Genomic DNA, 26,600 nt, shown 5'->3' with positions numbered 1-26,600 from the left:
TAAGTTTTAACCTTCAACCACGAAAAGTCTGCGAATAGACGTATAGTCCTTACAAAATGACTCCTCATGCACCATTTTGACTCTATGGGTCAACTATCATGTCAAAAGTACGGTTCACCTTTAAAATAAGGACTCAAATTGTACTTTAGACATGAAATTTGAAATAAAAAGTTAAAATGGCGCGTAAGAACTAAGAAGTTAAATTTTAACCGTTATACCTACTAAGTTGAGGAGCGAACACAGAGCACCATCGCTTGACAGGTTTAAACATTAAATACACTTTTCCATAATGTGGAACAAAAAATGGGATGTACCTATTATCCTTTTACTAGCCTTCATAGCAGAATATTGCCTTCATTTTTTGGATGTAGGTTTTTAAAAAATCCTTGGTACTTAACTCTTTTTTAGGGTTCCGTACCTCAAAAGGAAAAACGGAACCCTTATAGGATCACTTTGTTGTCTGTCTGTCTGTCTGTCTGTCTGTCCGTCTTTCTGTCAAGAAACCTACAGGGTACTTCCCGTTGACCTAGAATCATGAAATTTGGCAGGTAGGTAGATCTTATAGCTGACATTTGGGGAAAAATCTGAAAACCGTGAATTTAGGGTTAGATCACACAAAAAAAATTAAATTGTGGTCATGAACTTATAATTAGTATTTTGAAGTGGGGTATCATATGAAAGGTCTTCACCTGTACATTCTAAAACAGATTTTTATTTATTTTTATGCATCATAGTTTTTGAATTATCGTGCGAAATGACGAAAAAATACGACTGTAGTACGGAACCCTCATTGCGCGAGCCTGACTCGCACTTGGCCGGTTTTTTAACTTGATTTTCCGGGATAAAAAGTTCCCTAGCTATCATTCTCCAACATGCAAGCTACGTATAGGTACCTAATTTCGTCAAAATAGATTAAACGGATGGGACGTGAAAAGCTAGCAGCATAAGTACTTTGACATTATAAAATATTAGTATGGATGGTAGTAACTACCTAGTTATATCAATGTATAGGCCGCCCGAAAGAGATCACCAAATGATAAGGCCACATATACAGTCTATGGTGTATATAGACTAATTTGTTAATATTATTCTATATTTTCATCACAATTCGCATCACTCTGTGGATGTTTATAGAAAAATAGTAAAGGTTAACAAGTTTGCGTTGTGGAGTACCTACGTACCTATTACAGGGAATAGATGAGGTCACGGGCCCTTATTGGGGGCAAAGGGAAGTTATAAATCTGTCGGCGAACAATGGCGCGATAAGGGGCACCTTACGTCCGCGATACAGGCGCCCCTTACCCTTTCCCCGCACCCCTTGCTCATACAGTTGCCTTTGTAGGGTTCCATACCCGATGGGTGCCAACGGGGCCCTATAAACTAAGACCCCGTCTGTCTGTCAGCGGGCTGTATATCGTAAACCGTAATAGGTAGAGAATTGAAATTTTCACAGAATGTGTATTTTGATTGCTGCTATAACAACAAATAATAAATATTTCATAATGGCTGCCATGAAAACTAAAAATAAAATAAAAGTGTTATTTCTTACTTGTACGATAATACGAAACCCTTCGTGTGCGAGTCCGACTCACACTTGACTCAACACACCTCATTGACTAGGCAGCGCTATGCGTAGGTACCTACTGCTTCGCTTCTGTCAGGTGTCCCACGTTACCTAACCTTTTTGAAGTGAAGCTTCTTAGTCGGTTGTGTGCTTAAATTCTGTTGAAGGTACATCGTACCATTACCGTACACCATTGGCTATCACAGCTTTTTTCAAAGGTGTGTAAGGTCTGCCAATCGGCACTCGATCAGATGGTAGACTATGGCCAAAACCCTTCTCATTCTGAGAGGCCTGTGTTCAGTAGAGAGCCGGTGATGGGTTGATCATGATGATGATAATCCATACTTCCATACTTAATATTACAAATGCGAAAGTGTGTCTGTCTGTCCGTCTGTCTGCTAACTTTTCACGGCTCAACCGCTCAACCGATTTGGACGAAATTTGGTACAGAGATAGCTTGCATCCCGTGGAAGGACATAGGCTACTTTTTTCCCGGAAAGTTAAAAGTTCCCACAGGATTTTTAAAAACCTAAATCCACGCGGACGATTTCGCGGGCATCATCTAGTAATACATAAGGACCCGTTGACAATAATTAATAGCTTAGGCAATGTGAAACGAGAGGTCGGCATTACGCAGACCTTATCGGCCATTGACCTTCACACCTAAACCGAGCCTCTCATCTCGCTCAGTAGGTAGATAGGTACGCGATTTTATATGCACATACAAAATTTCAAAATTTCAGAGGCCACTGTACCATATTTTTGTGTTAACCTAAGTATGTTTTTATAGAATTTTAAGAACTGTTATACATTTGCGACTTGGTCGATTAACCAATCATTTTATCTTTATTTTTAGAGACTTTTATCCTTTTAGATAAAATCGGGAGAAAAATTTGTATCAATTACTATTTACAAACGGGTTCCTCTGCATTTAAAATAATAAACTGTACCTACAGTGTACTTAATAATTGAACAGTTGTAGTGTAGGGGAAGAACCTGAACTTTAATGGAGTATTGTTTTGTCTATGATCCGATTAATACCTATAGGGTTGGTGATGGTGATACCGTATAAGTAAACGAGAAAACCACTTTACCTGTTAAAAAAAACCGGCCAAGTGCGTGGCGGGCCGTTATCTTATTTTGAAAATTGAAAGTATTCATTATTTATTTGTTCATGGACACAATGTTTTAAATTTTTACTTATTTGTGAAGTAACCACAAATTCGCGGTTTTCGGATTTTTACCTTTATTTGTGCTATAAGACCTACCTACCTGCCAAATTTCATGATTCTAGGACAACGACAACCTTCTCGTTGTCCTAGAATCATGAAATTTGGCAGGAGTTAGGTACTTAGATATAGGTTTTCTTGACAGACACAACAGACGGACAGACAGACAGCGAAGTGATGCTATAAGGATGCCTTATTTCCTTTTGAGGTACAGAATCCTAAAAGGACGGCAAGACAACAAAAAGAAAAGTTCATATTATTATTTTCACACTACAATAGGTAGGTAAGGTAGGTACTTACTACTTACCTTTACCTACAGCTATCTGTTTATTTTCTTTGCGAATATATGTTTGTAATTTTCCGCCATGTTCCATTTGACCTGACGTCATTGTAGTATAGTCCATACTAATAATACAATATAATCCATAAATGCGAAAGTGTGTCTATCTGTCTCATCTCATCTGTTTAACCGTTTTAGACATTTGTATCTTGCATCCCAAGGACATTGGCTACTTTTAATCCCGGGAATTTGAAAGAGATCCCATGGGATTCTTAAAAAAATTAAATCCACGTGGTCGGAGTTGCGGGCATCATCTAATTGGTACAGAGATAGCTTGCATCCTGAAAACGGGCATAGGCTACTTTTTATCTCGGAAAATTAAAGAGTTCCCACGGGATTTAACAAACTAAATCCATGCGGGTGGAGCTGCGGGCATTATTTAGTAGTAGTAGACATAAACTGACAAAGCCAACGACTCCTCATTTATCTGAAACGAATGAGTAGTTTGGGAGATCCATCCATCCATCTATCAGCCTGTTTGTGTCCACTGCTGGGCATAGGTCTTTCCAAGAGCGCGCCACCAAACACGGTCCTCCGCCTTCCTCATCCATCCGCACCCCACCACCTTCTTCAGGTTATCGGAAGATACTAAGGAACAAATAAACGTAGGTACCACACACGCCATAATTCATAATAATGATGGCAACCCTGATTATACATACCTACGAGTAGGTACTTACGTACCTACCTACGTTGTTGTTAATGATTACGCAAGAGCAACTGTAAAATTTTCTATGTAGGTATCCATTGATAAGTACAGTGACCCACATTTTACTATGCATAAATTAGCCTGTCTATCTCATTATATTATCCAAAAACCAGACAGCTTAGGCCGCGTACATACATACACTAGCACATTTTATCAAGTGTTTTTATTATTATGAGCGTTTAGGTATTGCTAACAGGTTAAATACTCGTAGTTTCTTAAAACATTTTGTGTGATTTTGAATTGTTAGCTCGCCGATAGGGTGTAGGCCTACTCCAAGCTCTCCCACAGCTTCTGGTCTAGGTTCTTCCTGACCCCATGCCGGACCCGCTGCCTGTTGCCACGATGACGACTACCCAGCGTTTGGTTGGTCGACCTATCTTGCGAAGTGTGGCCCTGTCCATCGATTAGTTTACAGCTAGCTTACATCCACCCAGCTATGTTTTAAGACAAAATAGTCTAAGAGCAAAGTCTACAGTTTGCGCGCGCACTTATAATTTAAACAATATCTGGACGCCAGGTAGGCGCCAAAGGAACCTTGACCTCTTTACCCGGTGTGCCTGAGGCGAGCGGGGAGCGCGGGTGAGCGGGGGGTGGTCACACAATGGACTATTCCGTGACATCCGAAACCTACTCGACCGACGACCCTTCTCAATGAAAACATTTACTACACGGCTGACCTGTTGTGCCGACAGTTTTAGACGTCTGGCGTGATTAAATTGTAATCAGTTTATAATACCATCGCACTTTGACAGCTGACAAGTGATACGATCGCAATTCCACCTGATTGGCTAAAATGCACTGTCGCAGCGAGAATAACATAACTTCAACTATAATCACAACAATCGAGTTTGTACTTTTTGTAGCAATATGATATAACTTTTGGCCTAAGATGGTAAATAAGGATTACACCCATCGAACTTGGCGATTTTAGACAAAGCTGGACAATCCCTAGAATTGTAGCATTTGTCATATATACATTTACATACAATTCCCAAAATACCTTCATAAAATCCCAAAGTTTGTTTGGGAGAAATTGCCATAAGCGATAAGAGCGCACCTAGTAGTTCTAGTCTTAATTTCTGTGAATCCTATTTATTGTGTGCGATAAAGATTTAAAATCTACAAATAAAAATATCTAAAATTCTAAATAAATAATTTTGACCATATTTTGACAGATTTTAACGTAAGGTAACTCTGAACTTGGAAACTCACATTAGAGCCCCGATGATTACCTACTTATCCTTTTTTCTGGTCTCTGTTGTATTTTATTTTGAAATTGTGGCAGGTAGGTACATAAACCTTACTCAGAGGCAGCCTAAGTGAATTCTTTTCCGTGTCAGCCATTACCATATTGACTTTACCGATAATCGAAATAATCGTGACAAGGTAAAGTCGGTCATGTTAGTATGTAATTAGAGGCGTCGGCGACGAGACAAGGCTAACAAAATTCAGTGGGACGGGGGGGTCGCGTTGCATAAAACATGCCGAATGCGCCGCGCCTTGGCCGCTTGGCGCCACCACACGTAACGTCTGTACACTAAAACAATACACGGATTACTTAGAGATGGCCCATTTCACAGGTAGCATGTGAATAATCACATGATAAGTCTTTTCATATCTAACACTAGCTACTTACCTTACTTAAAATGTAAAAAAAGCCTGTGTAAAATCACAAAACAAAATCAATGAGCTCAATTAATCCCGATTTATTGTTTAAATTTTGCGCGCAATCGGTCATCAAAATTAGATACATCTAAGATACCAAAGAGCGCGCAAGAACACTCGCATCGCTGTGATTCGCATGTTAGAAAGTGAAAAACACATTGTAGTTAAATTACTTAATGTAACAAACAATCGTTTGCTACATGAAATTCCATTTCAAAATCACATGTGAAATATGGACGCTATTTAATCGTGATCATAATTCCTAGTTAAATTAATGTAGCAAACGATTGTGCGAAAATTGAAAATCACTTTCCGTGAAAAAGCGCATGTGAAATCGCTGTGAAGAAAAATAATAATTTCACCAAATGAAAAAGATTTTAAAAGTAGCAATAATGCCCATCGCTACACGGAATGTAGGTCCTAGCCTAGAGGCGACGCCAGCGGCCTCTGCCGTCCCGAGAGCGACGACTGCCCTGAAAACATGAAACTAAACGGTGTCACTCCGCACGCCGCCCGGCGCCCGCCCGCATCGACGCGCGCCGCGACCTAGTCTACGCCGTATCTAATAATGTGCGCGAAAATGTACGGACCTGTCAGCGCACACCACGGCTGTAAATTCACAGCCTACCATAATAATATTTATTTTTTCCTTCCAATTTTTATGAAATGAGTATAAAAATGCATATAGCCTTTATTTGACGTGACGATTGACTGCATTTCGACGACCTCCCTGGCGCAGTGGTGAGCGCTGTGGTCTTATAAGTGGGAGGTCCCACGTTCGATTCCCGGCAGGGACAGTTTGGCAATTATTGATTCCTAAACTATCTCTGGTCTGGTCTGGTGGGAGGCTACGGCCGTAACTACTTAACTAGTTACCACTGTACCGGCAATGCCGACACGCCAAGCGATTTAGCGGCCCTGAACGATGCCCTGTAAAAACCATTATGAGGTTTAATTAAACTACTAGGTAGGCCTTTCCAAGTTAGCCCGCTACCATCTTAGACTGAATCATCACTTACCTATACCGCGGTAGGCCCGTAGTATAATAGGTGGTAAGGACTTCCCGTTGACCTAGAATCAAGAAATTTGGTCGTTTAGAACAAGTAAAGGAATAAATCTGAAAACCGTAAATTTTGGTTACATCACAATAAAAAAGTATTTTCAATTTTCAAAGTAAGATAACTATATCAAGTGGGGTAACATATTATGAAATGACTTTATCTGCACATTCTAAAACAGTTTTTTTTGCATAATTTATCTTTCAAAATGTCGAAAAAAAATAGCCGAGTAGCTCGAGTCTGATTCGCACTTGGCTGGTGTGTTTACGTTACTAGCGACCGGCTGCCCGCGGTTTCGATCCTGCAGAAATTCTGAAAAATGCAGCTTTAGCTGTTATAAACATTATAAAGAGGATATCTATATGCAAAATTTCAACTTTATAGGTCGGGTTACGGTTTTGGACTGAGGCCTGAGCATTGATGAGCCAGTCGTGAGTTAGGACTTTTCTTTTTATATATTTAGATTATAGTATAGTTTAGATTCTCGCTCTATAAGACGATAACTTAGTTGACGGTAGGTATAGTAGATCTCTAAAACCATAACGTTTTATTTTTTAACAAAGGTACGTACTGTAGGTATCTTATATGATATACTCGTGCACTTAACATGTTTCTCGGAATACCCATCGTAGCAAATTAGGATCGTGGCTAAGCATTGTTTTTTGTAAACGATACTCTTTCGGACATACGATCTGCCGCTGGAATGTCTTTCCTTTGTAAATAAATTCCCGAGCGTGGTACGCAATCGAAGGTTCGAGAGCCCGTGGAGTTTTATAAAGAGGTGCTTGATAAAAGCTGAAAGTTTGTAAATCGATTTTTCCTGTTGACACTAAACTAGACCTAGCAGTTTGAGCGTGATCAGCGTGATGGAATCACACAAAATTTTGAATTTAAGGTGGCAGGTATTTCGGGTCGCCTCAACCACCTGCCAATGAAACAATAGGTATCTACCTCATAGAAAAGTATACAGTTCTTTTTGGCATTTACCTGAAAATAATTTCACCATCCCAACATTACCGTCTCAGCAGTTTCGTTTGCCACTTTGTTTCTTATATATTAAAAATATCTAAATATATAATACATACTGGATGCTACCCGCGACTTCTTCCGCGTGGATATTCGTTTTTTAAAAATCCCGCGCGAACTCTTCCCGGAATAAAAATAGCCTATGTATTAAGTTAGTTACGGTATACCTAAGCCTAAGCATTCTGAATTTCAGCCAAACCGATTTTGTCATTGTGGCGTGATTGCATCCAAACATCCAAGCTTTCATATTTATAATTATTACTAGGATAACTTCAGGCAGTTTCATTTAGTAAATAAATTTAACATTGTTAAAATAATATATGTAGGTATAATATTGTAGTATAACTCGTCAAACTACTGCAGTACTGCGGGCTGGCGATTTTGGCGAGTTTACATTACACATCTTAGACGAAACACCTTACAAACAGTCAGTTTATCAAGCATCTCATCAAAATATCCTACGAACTCCCGACCCACCACAGGAATGTCACGTGTCTGCGAAATAATATGTGCTTTGAAACATAAGCGCGATATCGCGATAGTAGACATTTTTATTTTATTTAGGAACTCACGTTTTAAAAAAAATGTTATTGTATGTTGATCATTATGTACTTATAATCTATATATCAATGTATGTAACTAGCTAATGCCCGGTTGCAACTTTCAATGCACCTTTGTCTAAAGTGCTCGCGCACCAGCAATTGTATGTTGATGTATACGTTGATGATATTATGTCGGAAACCTTCCTGCAAGTCCCAACCATAATTGTACAAAGTTTTAACTAGTCTAATGGTATCGTAATGCACAAAGGACAAACAAACAAATAAAACGTAGCTTCATTAATTATTTTTGACATTAATAATTGTTGTATAGACAAAGCTACGTTGGGGGTAAGGGGGTGCACTAACATCTTAGCACCCCAAATGTCAACCTCACCTGCACGCGGTGCCCCCTGCGAAATCAGCGAACGAGGATATGACGGCCGAAGAATGGCGGTATAACCATTCCAAATGGCTTAGCTTTAAATAACACAGACCAGCAGCGTCACTGGTGCGAAATGGCCTACAGCCCTGCGCTGACCAACCCGCCTGCCCAGCGTGGTCAGTATGGGCATTACTTCTAATGAGCAGCGCCAACAGACAAAGGCCCCCAGTTCCCGGCAGCCCTGCTATTCCCGATTAAGGTGGTGGGGAGCGGGTGGATGAGGAAGGCTGAGGACCGTGTTTGATGGCGTGCTCTTGGAAAGGCCTATGTCCAGCAGTGGACGCAAACAGGCTGATGGATTGGAGACAAAGCTATGGTTTAATATGATTGTTTTTTAGTAATCATTAGCACGCATTAAGAGAAGTTTCAATACATATTTAACTGTACATATTATAACACTTTAAAATATTTATCTGTACCTGTAAACCGAAAAGAAAAGTACTAGAAAAACGACAAATGGCAAGCAACAATGAAATTTTTCGTATTTTTATTTTTTGGTTGTTTCATCATATTATGTCCAACTCAAGGTAGCCGCTAGCTTACTTTAGTAAAGGTTAGGTACCTAAAATAACTTACCGTACCTACCTGAAGAAAATTAATTAGATTTTAACGTATTACAAAAAATATTTTGTAATTTATGTAATTCCGTAGAAGGCTGCGTAGCAGTTTTCGTAGCAACGTAGCACTTAGTTTTGATTAACAAATCAATCTTTCAATGATGAATCGGAGCTACATTGCTACAATCCGGTATTTGACAGCTAGTCAATTCAGTAACTACCTATTTATCACGCGCTTAGTATGTGAGATTCTATGAAATACCCATGGACGGCTTCTTATAAATAAGTAGTTGCACATTTTGGAATCTACTATTTTTTACAGGCTTTAACAGTGACGGGAAACATCGTTAGGAAACCGGCTTGTTTGAGAATTCATCATGATGTTCTCAAAGATGTGTGAAGTCGGTGCTCAGTAACTCAGTATAGTAAAGCCACCACGTGGCGATGAGTTTATGATGATGATGCTTTACCAATACAAAGCTTTTGCTTTCGTCGTCGTCTCGATGATAGATGCTGATTGCTAAACATTTGATCTCTTGTCAGAATTTCCACATTTCACGGTCTTGAGTCCACAAGAGAAATGTGGGGCCTCTTCTACAATTTTGGGTACCTGGTATACTTCCATTTCCCGTTAGGTGTATTATAGACAACTAAATTCATCCACATATTTAATTAAATGTTCCAAATCAGAAGTAATTAATACGATGATAGTACCTTACGATTACGAAGGGTTCATGTACCGAATTGAATGCATAATTCATTCTTAAGGTGACCGTATATCAACACCAGGGCCGCAAGAGGCGCAATGCATTTTCCCATACTGACATGTAACGTCAACAGCAACATTCAGCCTTATCAGATCAATTGAAAGAATTCCTGATATCTCAGCAAAGTTCGTTGCTGATATGATTTCGTCTTCTATTGTATTGTGGAAAACGGGTACATACCACGATTAATTTGGCGGTTTTTGGCGAAAAAAAACAAGATAGAGGGTTGATCGGTACCTACTGCCCATGACAGCTCACCTCTCGCAGCACTGCAGTCCCGTCGTGACCACGACTCATGCGACTGAGTCGAAAAATTGGCAGATATAAATCGCCATATTAATCGTGGTATGTACCCGTTTTCTACAATACAATATTATCGTTAAACCACGAAATAAGCTAGAAATCATTTCGTCTTCTACTCATGCATTAACGGCGCACCTCATGTTTCTGACGCCACTCGCATTTTCGTCCTCGCCCTTACATGTTCACTTTGGCCACGATGCTCCATTAAGGTATTCTAAGGGCTGATTTTTGAATCACCAATTTTAACCGAGGAATATTTTAGCAGATTTCTCATGAAGAATGTACATGAAAACCTCTTTCATATGATGATATGATGATGATAATGATGTTAGTGTGATGTAACCAAAATTTACGGTTTTCAGATTAATTCCTTTACTTGTTCTATATAGACCTACCTACCTGCCTTTCATGATTCTAGGTTAACGGGAAGTACCCTATAGGTTTTCTTGACGAACATGATAGTCAGGTGGACAAACAGACAGACAGATAACAAAGTGATCCTGTAAGGGTTCCTGTTATCTTTATGAGGTACGAAACCCTAAAAAAGGTCAAGTTTATTCCTTAGATAAGTGTTATTTTTTTAGTGAAAAATCGGCCCTAAACCGATTCAACAAATTCCCAATTTCTGTTCTGGTAGAAGTAGGTTAGGTGGTAAAGAGTTAAAGTGTGCCCTTTTAGGATAGCCCGCTTTCATCTTAGACTGTATCCTCATTAACACCAGGTGAGGTCGCAGTCAAGAGCTCAGTAAAGTTGTCATCGAATAAAACAAAACACATTTTCCGTAGGTAGGTTATAGGTACCTATTGAAAAATACACCTTGCGGATCTAGCGCATGTGTGCGATCATCTTCAAACGCTGTGCACACACGTGTATCTCTGTAATTACATCTGATAACGGCTCATCACTATTAATTATGGGCTGCGGAGTGCGCATTATTGTCCCTACTTCCGGAATGTAAGAGTTAACGAAGATGGTTTTACTTGAGGTAACTTAGATATTTTGTAGGTTTTTAAGAAACTGGCCTTATAATATCGTCTCGCAGGCCAATCTCGCCCCTAATCTCTAGGTACTTAGGTTTAAACATAGAATGTTAAGAACTTTCAGGCATGCAGGTTTTCTCTCGATGTTTTCCTTTACCGTTACTTAATGCCAGAGATGTACTTCTTTAAATGTCGATTATCTAAATATATAAAAGGAAAAGGTAACTGACTGACTGACTGATCTATCGGCGCACAGCTCAAACTACTGGAAGGATCGAACTCAAATTTGGCATGCAGATAGCTATTATAACGTAGGCATCCGCTAAGAAAGGATTTTTGAAAATTCAACCCCTAAGGGGGTGAAATATGGGTTTGAAATTTATGTAATCCACGGGGACGAAGTCGCGAGCATTAAGCTAGTTATGTAATAAGAGATAAGTAGTAGATACCTAGTGCCTATAGCGTCGTCTTATTAATTCTTATGAATCCCGGAGTGCGCATTTATTGACCCTATCTCCGGTAGGGCCTTTGAGGCTTGGGCATACACAAAGCATGACGGGAGCGTTTCAATAACTCTCTTATAGGACTCCGTTAACTAAAGACTATGAACGCTTACACGATTTGTAATAAGTACAATTATTATAAAGTAGGATGTTTATGAAGCACGTCACATTGCGGGCGGAAACGGCAGAACTTCACGGTTCACACGGAATGCGAAGTACGATTTGTAGGGTCTGAATTATTTCTACTATGAGGTGAGTTGTGCGGACTTTTCGTACTGCTGTTTGTCGGTCGCATTCGTACATGCAACCGACGTCGTACGAAATCGTAAGTCAGTTAGGATGAGGAATTCATAATACAGGTTACTTTATGAAGCACGGCAGATTGCGGAGCGCAACGACAGCAGTCGTTACGGCTCCTAACTATGTCCGCTGCCTCGTGGCGCTTTGCGTGCCCAGGACTTTACCCTCGCCGCTAGCCACGGGCGAGTGTGTACAACACCGTGACAAAGCAACTGGGGAACACTACAAGACGAATATAGAATTGAGTCATTACCTATTTAATACGACCGAATTATAGGTTGCGGACAGCGGTCAAATGATGCCTTCTAAAATTAGATGCGTTTTGTCTTGTGTTTTATTATAAACTAACGCCCACGATTTACCTGTACCACTGAATAGGTAGGTACATAATAGTTTATCGTACCTACATATACTATAGGCACTAACAGTGAACACCAAGCCACTGTTGGCGGAGAAAAAAAAGATTTCGGTAGTAAATCGGAACGGCACCACCGGCAAAAGTGGCACTTAGGCAGCAAGTGATTTAGTATTTTGAGGCTGAAGTCTTCCAGTCGTCGACATCCAGTCCTTGAGCAGGCATAACTTTCAGGTAAATGGCTGCAAGCTGTGACCTGTCACCTGTATTATAATTTACTAGTTGATGCCCGCGAATTCGTCCGCGTGGATTTATATTTTTAAAATACCGTGGGAACTTTTTGATTGTCCGGGATAAAAAGTAGCCTATGTCACTCTCCAGGTCTTTAACTATGCCCATGTAAAATATCATGTCAATCCGTCACTCGTGCTTGCGACGTGATTGAAAGACAAACCAACAAACTAATAAATAAACACACTTTCGCATTTATAAATTAACTAAACAAAAGTGTGCACCGATACTGAAGTAGAACTTATCTCAAAAACAAGAACCTAAAGACCTAAACCCAAACCTCTATATTTAGATTGAACATCTTATGTACACAAACATTATGCAAATTAAAAATTGTAAAATTGTATGTATTTTTTAAATTAAAATATAATAGAGGGTGTCATAGTTCTTTTGGAATCTGTATAAGTAGACAATATTATTACACAACTTAGGTCAGTCTGCTGATATTTATTCACACTGACACTGGATCGAACAATAATAATTATGTAGAACATCTTAGCACATAAGGAATACGAATTAATTAGCTATGCAATGAAAATAGAGAGATCCAAGTCCTGAGATTCGCATAGGTACAAACCATCCTACGCCTCCCTTGCACATCCCTGAGGAAAGGTCTTTTAGTAACTATGTTTAGTACTTATAGGTATTCGTATTTTCTTTTGGTTTGTAAAGGACTATCTTAATTATGAAGAGACATGAAATATTCTCTTCAATTACACACACGTACACTTATTCCGTGCTCACCGGAATTTAACAGCGCGGCTCAAATTCTTAATGAGTTATTACAAAATGACAGTTATCAATTCTCTTCCATCGCACCGCACGGTGAAGGGCGATTCGACGTCAGCGTTCGTCTCGCGTCATCGCACGCGATTTCTACGTCTGAACCTAGTCTCGGTTTCTTGCCTCTGATAATTCAACTAACAGCTTTTGTCCCTATTTATTATGACTTTTTAAGATCTTATTTATACTTACAATTTTGCAATTAATACATTAAACAAGTGAATAATTTATCAAATTAAAAATAGAATAAAAATCTCTAGCTGTATCTCTGTAATTTCCATGCCTGAAATAAATACGATTTATTTAAATCGTATTTATTTCAGGTAAAATAAATATTTTACCTCTTATTTCAAATTGAAACAAAGGTGGCGGAATCCATGCACTAAAGTGCTCAACTCGGAAAAGCAGTAACCATATTGCAGAACCGTTGATGAGCGTTTTCGCGGGCTACACTTATTAATAGCCCGGCGGTCCCTTAAGGCGTGTGTATATTTCCGGGCTGGAAGTGTAACACTTCCGCTGCGCGCGGTCGTTGACGCGATGCGATGCGTTGTCGCCGGCATTGTCCGCCGCGGCCCGCGCGATGACGTCTGTGACGTTCCAAAATAGAGCGGCTATAACTAACATCTGAAAAGTTTCAATAGATTTTTCGGTTTGTTAAGATTTGTGCAGTATTATGTGTCACTTTGGTTAGAGAATACTCAAATGTATCTTAAGCCTTTTAAGCAATACCTTACGCAATTTTAAGCAAGAAGAGACTGTTCAGCATTCTGATAAGACCCTGTACAGACTGAATACAACCTATGTTTAAATGAAAGTGAAAATAATCCCGTTAAATCTGTCTGCTAATGCGAAGGGCTTAACTCGGAAACTCGCGCATTACATCAGAGTCGTTGATGAGCGCATCTGCACTTATAAATAGTCCGGCTGTCCCTTAAGACGGGCGCATATTTCCGGGCTGGAAGTGTGTCGCTTCCGCTGCGCGCGGTCGTTAGCGCGGTACACTGTCGCCGGCACTCTCCGCTGCGTAGCGTCTGCGACGTTCCGAAATAGACGGCTATAACTAACGTCTGTAATAGTTTCAATAGATTTTTTGGTTTGTTAAGACTTTCGCAATATTATGTGTCTTTTTGGTTGGAATAATTCTCAGGTGTGTCAACCCCATAAGCAATTTTTAAACAATAAGAGACGTTTCAGCATTCTGATAAGACCCTGTATATACTGAATACAACGTAGGTAGGTAGGTACTCAAACGAAAAGGGAAAATAATGCCGCTAAATCCGTCCGCTAATGCGAAGGGCTTAACTCGGAAACTCGTGCATTACATCAGCCGTTGATGATCGCATCTGCACTTATAAATAGCTCGGCTGTCCCTTAAGGCGGGTGCATATTTCCGGGCTGGAAGTGTGTCGCTTCCGCTGCGCGTGGTCGTTGACGCGATACACTGTCGCCGGCATTCTCCGCCGCGCGGCGTCTGCGACGTTATACTTTTAGGGCATTCGCTCACAATCGGTCTCGATTGCCGATAATAATACGCAAATATTATGACAAGTGTTGACAAAATTCTTAATCGGTCTAGAATCTAGATAGACAGTGTGGCTAATTCCGTTGTACACAATCTCTAAACTAAACTAAAATGATACGTCTAAATCTATTGCTATCTCTTTCATAATGTTGCTTGCGGAAAAGGATAGCACTAGATTTAGACCTGTAATGTTAATTTAATTTAGTTTAGAGATTGTATACAAGAGAATCGGCCCCATTGACTGTATGGCGGTGAGTGATCTTAAATGCACTGAGTTTAAGACCAGTCAATCTTACCTCTAAAATAGAGAGCTTACTATAACTACCTATAGGTAGCATAAAGGCATATTCGCACGATTCGCGTAATACATTCGTGAGTATACTAACTACTACTACTACTACTACATACTAAGGCCCCGATATAAGTAAACAATTATATCCTTCATATATTATGATAAGTTGCATCGTAATCGCTAGGACGCATCCTAATTCCTAATGCGTAAAGAGTTTAAGATGACAAATCTATGAGTTTAAGGCATGAAAATTCCACAAATAGGATCACTGCATTTTCATAGCTTAGCTTATGGAACCAGCAAAGCTAATCTTTAAGAATTTAGCTGGGTTTTTATATTGCTGGGTTTCATACGATGTTTCTTATTGGCCAACCTATAATTTTTTTTTACGACACGAACGTCATACATCTTAAGGTTTATCTACTATCTATCTATGTATATACTACCTATTTATTATAACTGTCGTCTGACTCGATCTGCCATATCGTACACGTCGTCTTCGTCATCAATTACATATTTATTAATAAATAATGTATCTGCTACGTTTCGTATTAATATCCAAGTGCATCGTCGTTTAATTTACCTCCACCAACGAGCCAGCACACAACGCCGGCTCATCCCTCGCTATATATCCCCGAATATCCCAGATGGAAAGGTAGCCTAAATCGCAAATCGTGACCGATCGCGTGTCGGAAGCTTTAAATAGAGGGCCGATTACTGTTGTCTGGCTCGCAGCCGGGCACATGACCGCGCGAAAGTGCACCGGCCGCCGCGGGCCGCGTCACGGGCTATTTGCGCCGCACCGCCTCCGCTCGCCGTCGCGTCGCGCGTCGCGGCTAGCTCCGCTCCCGCTCCCGGCTCCCATTCCCGGCTCCCGGGCGAATATCAATAAAACTAGAACGCACTATTCAAAAACCAGTATCATCTTGAATAGCAAGAAGAAAGAAAATGAAATCATTCGATGGTAGTGCCCCGTCCCATCCAGCAACGTTAAAAGCTCTGCACTCAAAATTGTAGACCTGTATGTATGGGTATTGGGTACCTACCTCGGATACATATTCCAGGTAGGTAGATCCAATTTCGAAATAGGTTCGCCGAATCCAACTCTGGATTGGATTCGGCGTTTGGCAAACTTCGAGTTCACTTCTTGTCCAAAATTCCTCAATGCCAGTTGAAGACCAAAGTCTTTGAACAGTGCATGTTGCCAGTGATGGCATGAATACGAGACAATGGTCGCTAACTTTGGGCCTCATAAGAAAGCTTAGTTACTCAGCGGGCAATGGAAAGAGCTATGCTTGAAGTTTATCTACACGATCAAATCAGAAATGAGCAGAACCAGAGTAACCGATAGAGCACAACGGATTGCGAAGTTAAAGTGGCAGCTAAGTACAGGGCAGCTAACATGGTTTGAAAATCCTATAAAAGTTGGTGTCCCCAGATGCCGGGGTGGCAATGTCGCACCAGGAAACGCATCGTTGGAAAACGCCTTTATAGGTGAACAGACGACGTCAAGTCGCAGGGAGCCGCTGTATTCAGGCCGCGACGACGACGGCGCGAGATCGTGGAGTGTGAAAGTCCCTACAAGTGAGATCTCCAGCGGCGGACATCTGTCAATCCACAATGATGAAGCTTTCTTTGCTCATTCACTGAAAAATACCCTTAGCCAGCTTGCTGAAGCTGTAGACGTAGGTGTCTATGTGACCTACGCCTTACTAAACTTCGCTGTTGTGAAGCAGAACATTGCACCACTGCCCCAGAAACTGTTGATAGCGAAGCAGGTTGTCAATCACGATTTACCTACTTACCTGATGAAAGCATTACTAGAACAAATCAACCAAAACTGCCATAAAGAACTGCCATGTTTATGTAAAAGCAAACATTTTTTTCCCATATTTTGTAGCGAAAGTCGTTGAAATCTTTTACTAGAAAAACTGCTATCAGTGCACTGAGAATAGATTGTTAACTTTTGAGTACCTAGGTAAATTCAAAATAAAAAATGTAATATTAATTTTCTGAGAGCAGCATGAATAAAATAATAATTAAAAATAATAATATATTATATAGGTAGATAAAGCATCTCGTTTTAGCATTAGTATTGCAAACGCTAATTACTACCTAGGTACATACTTAGTCTTACGTCCCTCTAGTAGAGTGGTAGTAGAGGTGTAGAGCTAATTCATGTTTCATGAATTAAACCTCAGATAGGTAATTAGCCTCAGATATGATAAAAACGTATATTAATTTCCACATTAAGATTTAATTATGTAGATAAAGACTAGACTTTGTCTAGTTTTCTCAGGTAGATTAGTAGATATAACGTTATATTACTTCTGGCATCACCAGTATGTTCCTCTAATTGCGAAACAAAATTGTTAAAAAAATACCTAGGCAGGTATCCGTCGATGCTCCCTATTTTCTGTAATGCAATTATTGCGTGCATGGTTTCCCTCTTGTGTGTGTATGAATTATAATAATTACCACGTGTATTTACGGCTAACTGATATGGAATAAAACAATACCAGTATTAATTTTTCATACTTTATTAAGTCAAAAATTACATAACTAAGTAGGTACTTACTTGAAAAATCTTAAGAAAAAAACTAAATAAAAACAAAATGTAATTAACAAACGGCATATATATTTTATATTATTCCTCTTCTATGTTGGTATTATATCTTCCATCGAATGCATTCTACCAGAACCTTAAGTTAACGGTAACTGTGCGTAAATCTGCCAAAATACTAAATAGTAGGTATGGACACTATGGAGATGTCTAACATGACGTTTTCTCGTAAGCTTCCCGTCCGTTTACGCACGGTTAACGTTAACGGAAAAGTTACACTGTAGCCCTTGAAAGCTCTTTCTAGTGCACCTACTGTGTTGCTACTTGCTAGTATAGGAAAGTGGGATTTCCTTACATTAGTTAATTAAAACAAAGCGGTGAACAGTCTATAGTCGTCGGAACTCGGAGTCGGGTCGCGGGTCGCGGCTGAATAAATTCGGAGGGAGGTGCGCTGGAATGCGGGAGGCGGGCGGTGCGGGCGGGGAGCGCCGTGCGACTGGCGCGCGCGCCGCTGTCCCACGGTCGCATGGCCCCGCGCCCCGCACCCCCCGCACTTTCTTTCGCGCCATAAAGGTCGTTTGAAATATTTCGGAATGCTGCTTGGTGACATTTCACCGGAGGGGGAGGTGGAGTGAGCCTCCGGCACTCGGCTGCGCTGCGCAGCCTTCGTGCTGCACGGTGCACTCGCTTCTCAGTTGTCCTCCATCACCTCGCACCTCAAACAAGCATTCGTACAACCTATATGAACCGATTTCTCGTAGCTACCGATTTTTCTTAATTTGTAGACATTTTGTAATCATTTACTTTTAAATGCAAAAAAAACTAAGTGTGTTGAATTCGCACTGCCCAATACCAAGAACACAAGTAACATTAATTTAATGATAAATAACGATACATTGAAAATAGAAGAGACTACAACATTTTTGGGGATAACCTTAGATGCGAAGCTTCAATGGGGCACCCATATATCAACTCTTGCTAGCAAATTAAGCTCTGCCGCTTACGCTGTTAGAAAGATTCGGCAGTTAACTGACGTGGAAACCGCAAAGATAGTATATTTTGCTTACTTCCATAGTATTATGTCTTATGGAATCTTAATATGGGGTAAAGCGGCAGATATTGGGAGAATTTTTGTATTACAAAAAAGGGCAATACGCGCAATTTATAACTTAAGACCACGCGATTCCCTTCGAGAGAAATTTAAGGAAATAGATATCCTTACTGTAGCCTCTCAATATATTTATAATAACATAATTTTTGTAGGACAAAATATTCTTAGTTACAAGAAAATTGGTGATCTACACAATAGGCTAACTAGAAACAGAGACAAACTTGCAGCTCCTGCCTTCCGCCTCAGGAAAGTCCAAAAGTCATTTGTGGGTATGGGTATTACCTTTTATAATAAAATCCCGCAAACTATTTTGGACTTACCTTTGCACAAGTTTAAAAAATCTATTAAAAATATGCTCCTGAAAAAAGCATATTACACAATTGAAGATTATCTAAATGATAAAAGAGCGTGGATTTGACCTGCAGCTCGTTCCAGCAACGCACAAGACTGCAAATACTATTTTATACATGGCATAATCTTGTACCTGTATCAAATATTTGAAAAGAGCAACCGCCGAGTTTCTTGCTCGTTCTTCTCGGCAGGAAAGGCATTCCGAACCAGTGGTAGATGCATCCGACTATTCGTAAGCACTTGTAAAAGTTTATACGAATAAAAAGATTTTCATTTCATTTCATTTCATTTCAATCACCGAAATAAGATCCATTAACAGATACATATATAAATTTTATATTTTAACAGATGATTTTCCGATTAAAATAAATTTCTACCTATTTCTGAAAGTTCAAGGAAACTACCAATTTATATCTATCATCTAAGTAAGCCTATTATTGACTTACTTTAAAAACACTATAGGTAAATATATTTTATTTCAGGCAACTTATGAACGACGCTACATAATAATTTGTACATATTGTATCATAGGTACCTTCAGCAAAAATATTTGTCAGGCTAGTCAGCTATTGAAACTATAAAGAAGACTTTCACCTCCATGAATAAGTCTACAAAACCGTGCAGGAATATTCATATTCCCACTACCTAGTACGGGAATATACCTAATGGCAGCCACACGAAACAGATGTTTCGGAGTCGCCATCTCTGTCGAGGTGTCTTATATAGGTAGTAGGTAGCCTACCGAGTCGTTAGCTTACCTTATTTTCAAAAATGGAATAACGCGTGTTTTTTTCTGTTAGTTGGGTAAGTAGGTAGGTACATTTTTTAAATACCAAGGTAATTTTATGAAACATAAACGTATGCATTAAATACAGTTTTTTTACTGTTTTACTCACAAATGTAATGTAAAATTGAAAATTGCACTCTAGGTCAAACCCTCGCCTTCGGCTCGAGAATTAAAATGCCGCTTCGACTGTAATTTTCATGATGCCGCATTTTGTAGCATGAATAAATTCATATTACAATAAAATTGTTATAGTTCTAGCTGTTTACCCTATGAAAATATGACACTGTTTAGTGTTTAGTAAGACATCACTTTTTACGACTAACACAAGCGGTCCCATTAAAACCGATTTCGACTGTAATAATATTATGCTGAGTGAGTTACGTAAGTAATTACCCCCCTGGTTGTAATAGAGTTACGGCACCGCAGCCCGTTAGTCTCTTGCGAGTGCGACTTCTAGCTATCAGATATCGGGAAATCCCCGTGTGAATTTCTCACGCCGTCAGTTTTTATGTTCATTCATGTAATTGCATTATCGGTCGTATGACGTCGCCGGTATCCCACAATAATTTTAATAACTGTAGTCGTAGATTGTGTCAAGAACTTGACAAGACAGATAGGACCGCTAGGTAACGAGTAACGACGCGACGACGCGACGGCTAGGTAGGTAACGTTCTTACATCCACCGTTTCACAACGCAATCCTGGCAAGTTTCATACTAGTACAGTAGATACTTACGTACCTAGTTACTCTACCGATATCAATAAAAAATTTAAATGTTAGACTGTCTAGACAGCTATTAGACTAGTTTTTTTTAGCTATTGTTTTGGCTAACTCTGTGCTGATGTTATTGCAGCGAAACTTATTCGGTCTACTTTCCATGCTCATGTGTGAACCAAGTTTCTCCAATTAATAGATTCGTTCCAATAGCAAACAGTGAGTCGGTGAAAGCTGTCGCGGGTCAACGTCCGGCGGAATTCACGGCGGTCGACCGCGGTGAACTTTATAAAGAAATGTGGCGTAACGCTCGAAAACTTCAAAAACGACATTTATTCATGCCGACAAGGGGCCGAAGAGGTACCGATCGAACCGACATACCTATTCCGCGGTTGCGGCAGAACCCGCGTTTATAAAGACGTGTGTGTAAATTCCCAAGATAGCTAGCATAACACACATTTTTCGCATTCCTTAACCACTCAAGTTCAATTATTGATATATGATAGTATCTTATCAGAAATTCCGTGAGTTGCGCTATCGAAAAAATGAAACTGAAGAAGTTTGACTTTACACTTCGTGTCAACCATTTGCAGTACCTACCAGGGTACCAGAATTTATGGGAGAAAAAAACAAATGGTAACCCTAGTCGCGCGCAGCTATGAATGGAATGCGGCTACGGAGGTTGCGCAAACGGCGAGCGGCAACTGCGCAGGAATGTGCCTGGACGGGGCGGGGCGGCGGGGGGTCCGCTGCAGCCTGCTGCATCTCCCGGCCATTCACGCGCCCCGCGAAATAGCTCACCGTTAGAGGCGCGGAATGCTCACTCTATCTCTATAACCATCGCAGGGCTGCCCGCCGTACGGGTTTTCCCGTATACCTACCTACGTTATACGTTAAAGCTTTATCGGAGGTATTTAGGTAAAGGTATTCTAGGTTTTTTTGTTTTAGTTTTATCATACCTATTTGTATTTCGAACCGATATTGAACCCTGCGTTATTCATTACTTTATTTAAGTATTATTCTATTTAAAATGCCTTTCGTGATATCATAGTATTTTATTTGCACTCCCACATATAAATAATAATTGATGATTAATTTTATTATTTATTATATACATACCAACCATCACGGTATATAAATGTACCTACCTATTATTATTTATTTTGAATGTATTTCGATTAGGTGCTTACGTTTCCGAAAATACCCTGACGGAGTTTCGTCTCTTCGTCGCCAATTTTGACAGCATTGATTGATTTATTGATTTGACATCACTTTGACATCTTCTAAGCAATAAATCGATAGGTACCTATATCTATTGTTGTTCAACAATCTGCTTCAGTCTGATGATCTCTGGTCTAAACAATGTTTCTTACTTTTATGCAAACATAAGTAGGTAGGTACATAAATGCACTTTAATGATTTCTATATTTTGTATTAGCTACTAAATCTACTAATGCAACAAAGAATCTTTGATCGCAAAATCCATACTTCCATACTTCCTTTCGTCCGTCTGTCCGTCATCCGTCCGTCCATGCATCCGTCCATCCGTCTTGTTTGTCTGCTAGCTTTTGACGGCCCATCTGTTTAACCGTTTGTATACCCGTGGGAACTTTTTGATTTTCCGGGATGAAAATTGACTTTGATTTGCCTATGTTAATCTCTAGGATACAAGTAAGTCTGTACCAAAATTCACTAAAATTGGTTATCTACACTGCATCCCTTTTAGAATCCCCTGGGAACTTTTTGATTTTCCGGGATAAAAAGTAGTGTGTTTATCCCCGGTAATTAAACTAAATGTACTTACCTATACCTTTCATCGAAATCGTTTTAACGGATGGACCATGAAAAGCTAGCAGATGGACAGATAGACAGAAAAGGTGACTGACTGACTGACTGATCTATCAACGCACAGCTCAAACTACTGGACGGATCGAGCTGAAATTTGGCATGCAGATAACTATTATGACGTATGCATTCCGCTAAGAAAGGATTTTTGAAAAATCACCCCCTAAGGGGATATAGGGGATTGAAAATTGTGTAGTCCACGCTGACGAAGTCGCCAGCATAAGCTAGTAATAAGTATAAGAATGGATTCTGGATCTTTTTAGCCTTTGGCAGCCCTTAGGTATATACCTACCTACCTACGTGCACAACAAAAGGCAGAGCTTTAGATATAGTATGGCAGTTCAACATTCCTGCAGTATCGGCCGCCCGCGAGATTCTCTGATAACAAATCTTAATTCGTGACTTTACAGCTCTCTATTTATTTACTACATGCCAGCAACTTAGATACATAATGTAACTTTGAAATGGTCATATCAAGGATGTTGTAATTTTTAGATATGAATAGAAATAATAAGGTATAGGTAAGCAATAGGTAGGTACGTACATTACCTATCTATACCAACCTTATTATATAGAATAAGAATATTGTAATTTTTTGATATAAATAGAAATTCATATCAAAAAATTACAATATTCTTGATATGACCATTTCAAAATACCTACTTACTTGACCCGCCCCGGCTACGCCAAGTAAAAAAACCGGCCAAGTGCGAGTCAAACTCGCGCACCGAGGGTTCCGACTACAGAAGCATTTTTTCGACATTTTGCACGATAAATCAAAAACTATTATTTACATTAAAATAAATAAAAATCTGTTTTAGAATGTACCTACAGTTAATGCCCTTTCATAAAATACCCCACTTAGTACTGTAGTAATCTTACTTTAAAAGTTGCAAATCATAATTTTTTGTTCATGGACGCTTTTTTTTTTTGTGATATAGCACACCAGTAAAGGGAAAACTCTGAAAACCGTGAATTTGTGGTTAGGTACATTACAAAAAAAAATTAAAACGTGTTTTGTATTTCTTGTACGATGGTATGGAACCCTTCGTGTGCGAGTCCGACTCGCACTTGACCGATTTTTTTAAACATTATTTATTGTTAACCCTAGCAGAGGCTAATGACGCGCGGGCGAGGAATTGCGCGAAAGTGCGCGACAATGCGCGCGCCGCACTATCAATAGATAGTCGGCGCCCTACATTCTTGTCGCGACGTCGCGCGTCGCCGCCACCGCATCTATATACGTTTCGTCATTACAAATTACAACGTCTTCCAATTTCGAACTGTCTCCACTCGAATGTTGGCTAGCATTTTGTTTTTGCGAATACATATTTTTATATAGAAATACTTTTTTCCATAATTTACTTATAAGTTGCTAAAAAAATGTTAAGGATTTAATTATTCAATTATTTGAGTTATATTATGAAGATTCAAAGGAATGTTCTACCATCCACAGATAGCCCACCTAAGAGATTTATAGGTACCTACTTACTTACCTAAATTGTTTTCTATTAACTAAATTATTTTAAAGAACTTTATTTTTTATTTTATTTCTTTTTTTAAGCCATCCCCAATAAAAAATATAAATCGGCCAAGTGCGAGTCAGGCTCGCGCAATGAGGATTCCGTACTACAGTCGTATTTTTTCGACATAGCATGATAATTGCATGCATTTAGCACGATAATTCAAAACTATGATGCATAAAAATAAATAAAAATCTGTTTTAAAATGCACAAGTGAAGCCCTTTCATATGATACCCCCACTCGATATACCTAGTTATCTTACTTCGAAAATTGAAAATACTAATATTTTTTAGTTCTTGACCATAATTTAATTTTTTTTTGTGATGTAATTTTCACACAAATTCACGGTTTTCACATTCTTCCCCTAACGTCTACTATAAGTCCTACCTACCTGCCAAATTTCATTATTCTAGGTCAACGGGAAGCACCCTGTTGGTTTCTTGACAGACCGACATACAGACAGACAGATAGACAGACAGACAACAAAGTGATTCTATAATGGTTCCCTTTTTTCTTTTGAGGTAGGGAACCATAAAAAGCAAATATTCTATGTAGGTACGAATAATTTTTTTTTCTTTTATTTGGATCACCAACAGCTAATCATCTACATCAAATACAAATTTAACAATACAAAAGTTCTTAGATATTATGACGAGCTAATTAAAGGTAATCACCGCATGCGAATGTAAGTGTCAGGTCAGGTAATTTTACTACTAAAAAAGTTACTTAATTAAAAAATAATAATAATATAAATAATATAAATAAATAAACTCTAAACTAATGAACAAATGTACGTAAGCATAAATAAACAAAAAATATTGAACGGATTTTATTAAGGTAGGTATGTGTCGCCAACGACAGACACACTTTCGCATTTATAATATTAGTATGGATTACACACGGTAAACAACAAAAGTATTAGCTACCAATAACAGTAGGTACTTAATCTATAGTGGGTACGTAGTTCCTGATAAAAGTGGCACATTTGCGCTATTTCCCATAGTTGTCAGCAATTAGAGCAGCGTTTGTGGGTGCGGGGGTAAAGCGAGGGGGAAGGGGGGCCAGTGACACGTGTGGCCCACATAGTCGAGTCCATTGAGTTGCGGATGTGACGTCACAGCCTCGTACGCACCTGCCTCGCCACCCTATCTGTATTTCGAGATTTGTGTCCCCTTGCTTTAAGTTCGTCGATTGAGCAAGTCAGGGCGACTATTAGGGCCTACCTTCATTGCTTTGTCGTTTGCACACGTGAGAGAGTGCTTCAGACTAGGTCACCCTCAGAGAACATCTATGGGATGGGAATCATCAATTAACGGTCGAATATTGAAAGTTGAAACGGTTCTTGGTATGAAATGCGAATTATTTTTATATTAATAATATTATACATTCAATGGCAAAAATAGTGTAATAATATGATCCTTGGTAGGTAGTCACAGGGGAGAGATGGAAAAGGCAATATATCAAGCGGCAGAAATCGACAGAACAAAGTTTAATTATTTTGCCTAGTAGGTAGGTACCTACTGGATCAGACCGCGACAGGTCGAGATGGCGATCCCTGCCTCATCCAGTCGGGTACTATAATATCTAATACGACCGTAAAGTAGCTGGTCCAACTCTCCTTTAGAAAGGTCTGTCTATCCTTTTCTGAAAAAAACTAACGACATTTTTCATCTTTCGCATCTCATTTTTCGCTCGTTATATATATCTTCAAGATATTGAGAGGGAAGGTTTGCGATGCAGACATATTGGCGCAGGTTAGTCTGTGTGCCCCGGAGAGGTACGTGGAGCGGAGACGCCGGCCGCCGCTGCTGGCCGTGCCGTGCCGTACGGGCGTACCAACTTGCTCAGGCAGGCGCCGCTGACGCGCGCGCTCCGCACCCTTAACCTTATAGCCGAAAGAATAGATATTTTTTGTTGCTCTCTGACTGAGCTCACAAGGATAGCAATGTGGATTATTAGTTATTCATAAGATAGCCGTTAAGTAGTAGATTAATAATTTTATTATCGTTGTAAATAATTTATTTTTTAAATTTAAGTATAATTGTTAATAGGCATAAGATAGATTAGAGTGCACTGTCGCATTAGGACTACCCTGTAAGGACAGTGCACATTATGGTATAATAATAAATAATAATCTTCGGAGATGTACCTAGTCCTAGAGTCTAGACTAGCTTTTGTACTTCTGGAAACTGGAATACAAACTACCAAAATATTTAGATGATAAAACACGTGGGTACGGAAAATAACCATTCCGGATACTTAGTGACCTGATCAATCATAAATATTTTCCATTTAATAAAAATCGGCCAAGTGCGAGTTAGACTCGCGCACCGAAGGTTTCGACAATCAAACAAACAATTATTGACATTTTGCACTCAAAAATCTATTTTAGAATCTACATGTAAAGTCCTGTCAGACGATACCCCACTTGGTATATTAATCTTACTTTGAAAGTTGAAGATAAGTACTAATTA

At 39.4% G+C, this 26,600-nt stretch overlaps 1 long non-coding RNA gene across 5 annotated transcripts in view; it reads left to right on the top strand.

Annotated features, from left to right (window-relative positions):
- The window catches only part of LOC138403234 (uncharacterized), a 38,789-nt gene that overhangs the window by 7,086 nt on the left and 5,103 nt on the right, over nt 1-26,600 (top strand). The gene's annotated exons all lie outside the window — the stretch shown is intronic.

The sequence above is a fragment of the Maniola hyperantus genome, chromosome 14, assembly GCF_902806685.2.
Source record: "Maniola hyperantus chromosome 14, iAphHyp1.2, whole genome shotgun sequence".
NCBI lineage: Eukaryota > Metazoa > Arthropoda > Insecta > Lepidoptera > Nymphalidae > Maniola > Maniola hyperantus.
Note: the sequence above shows the minus strand (reverse complement) of the source record. Positions and strands in the feature narration are given on the sequence as shown.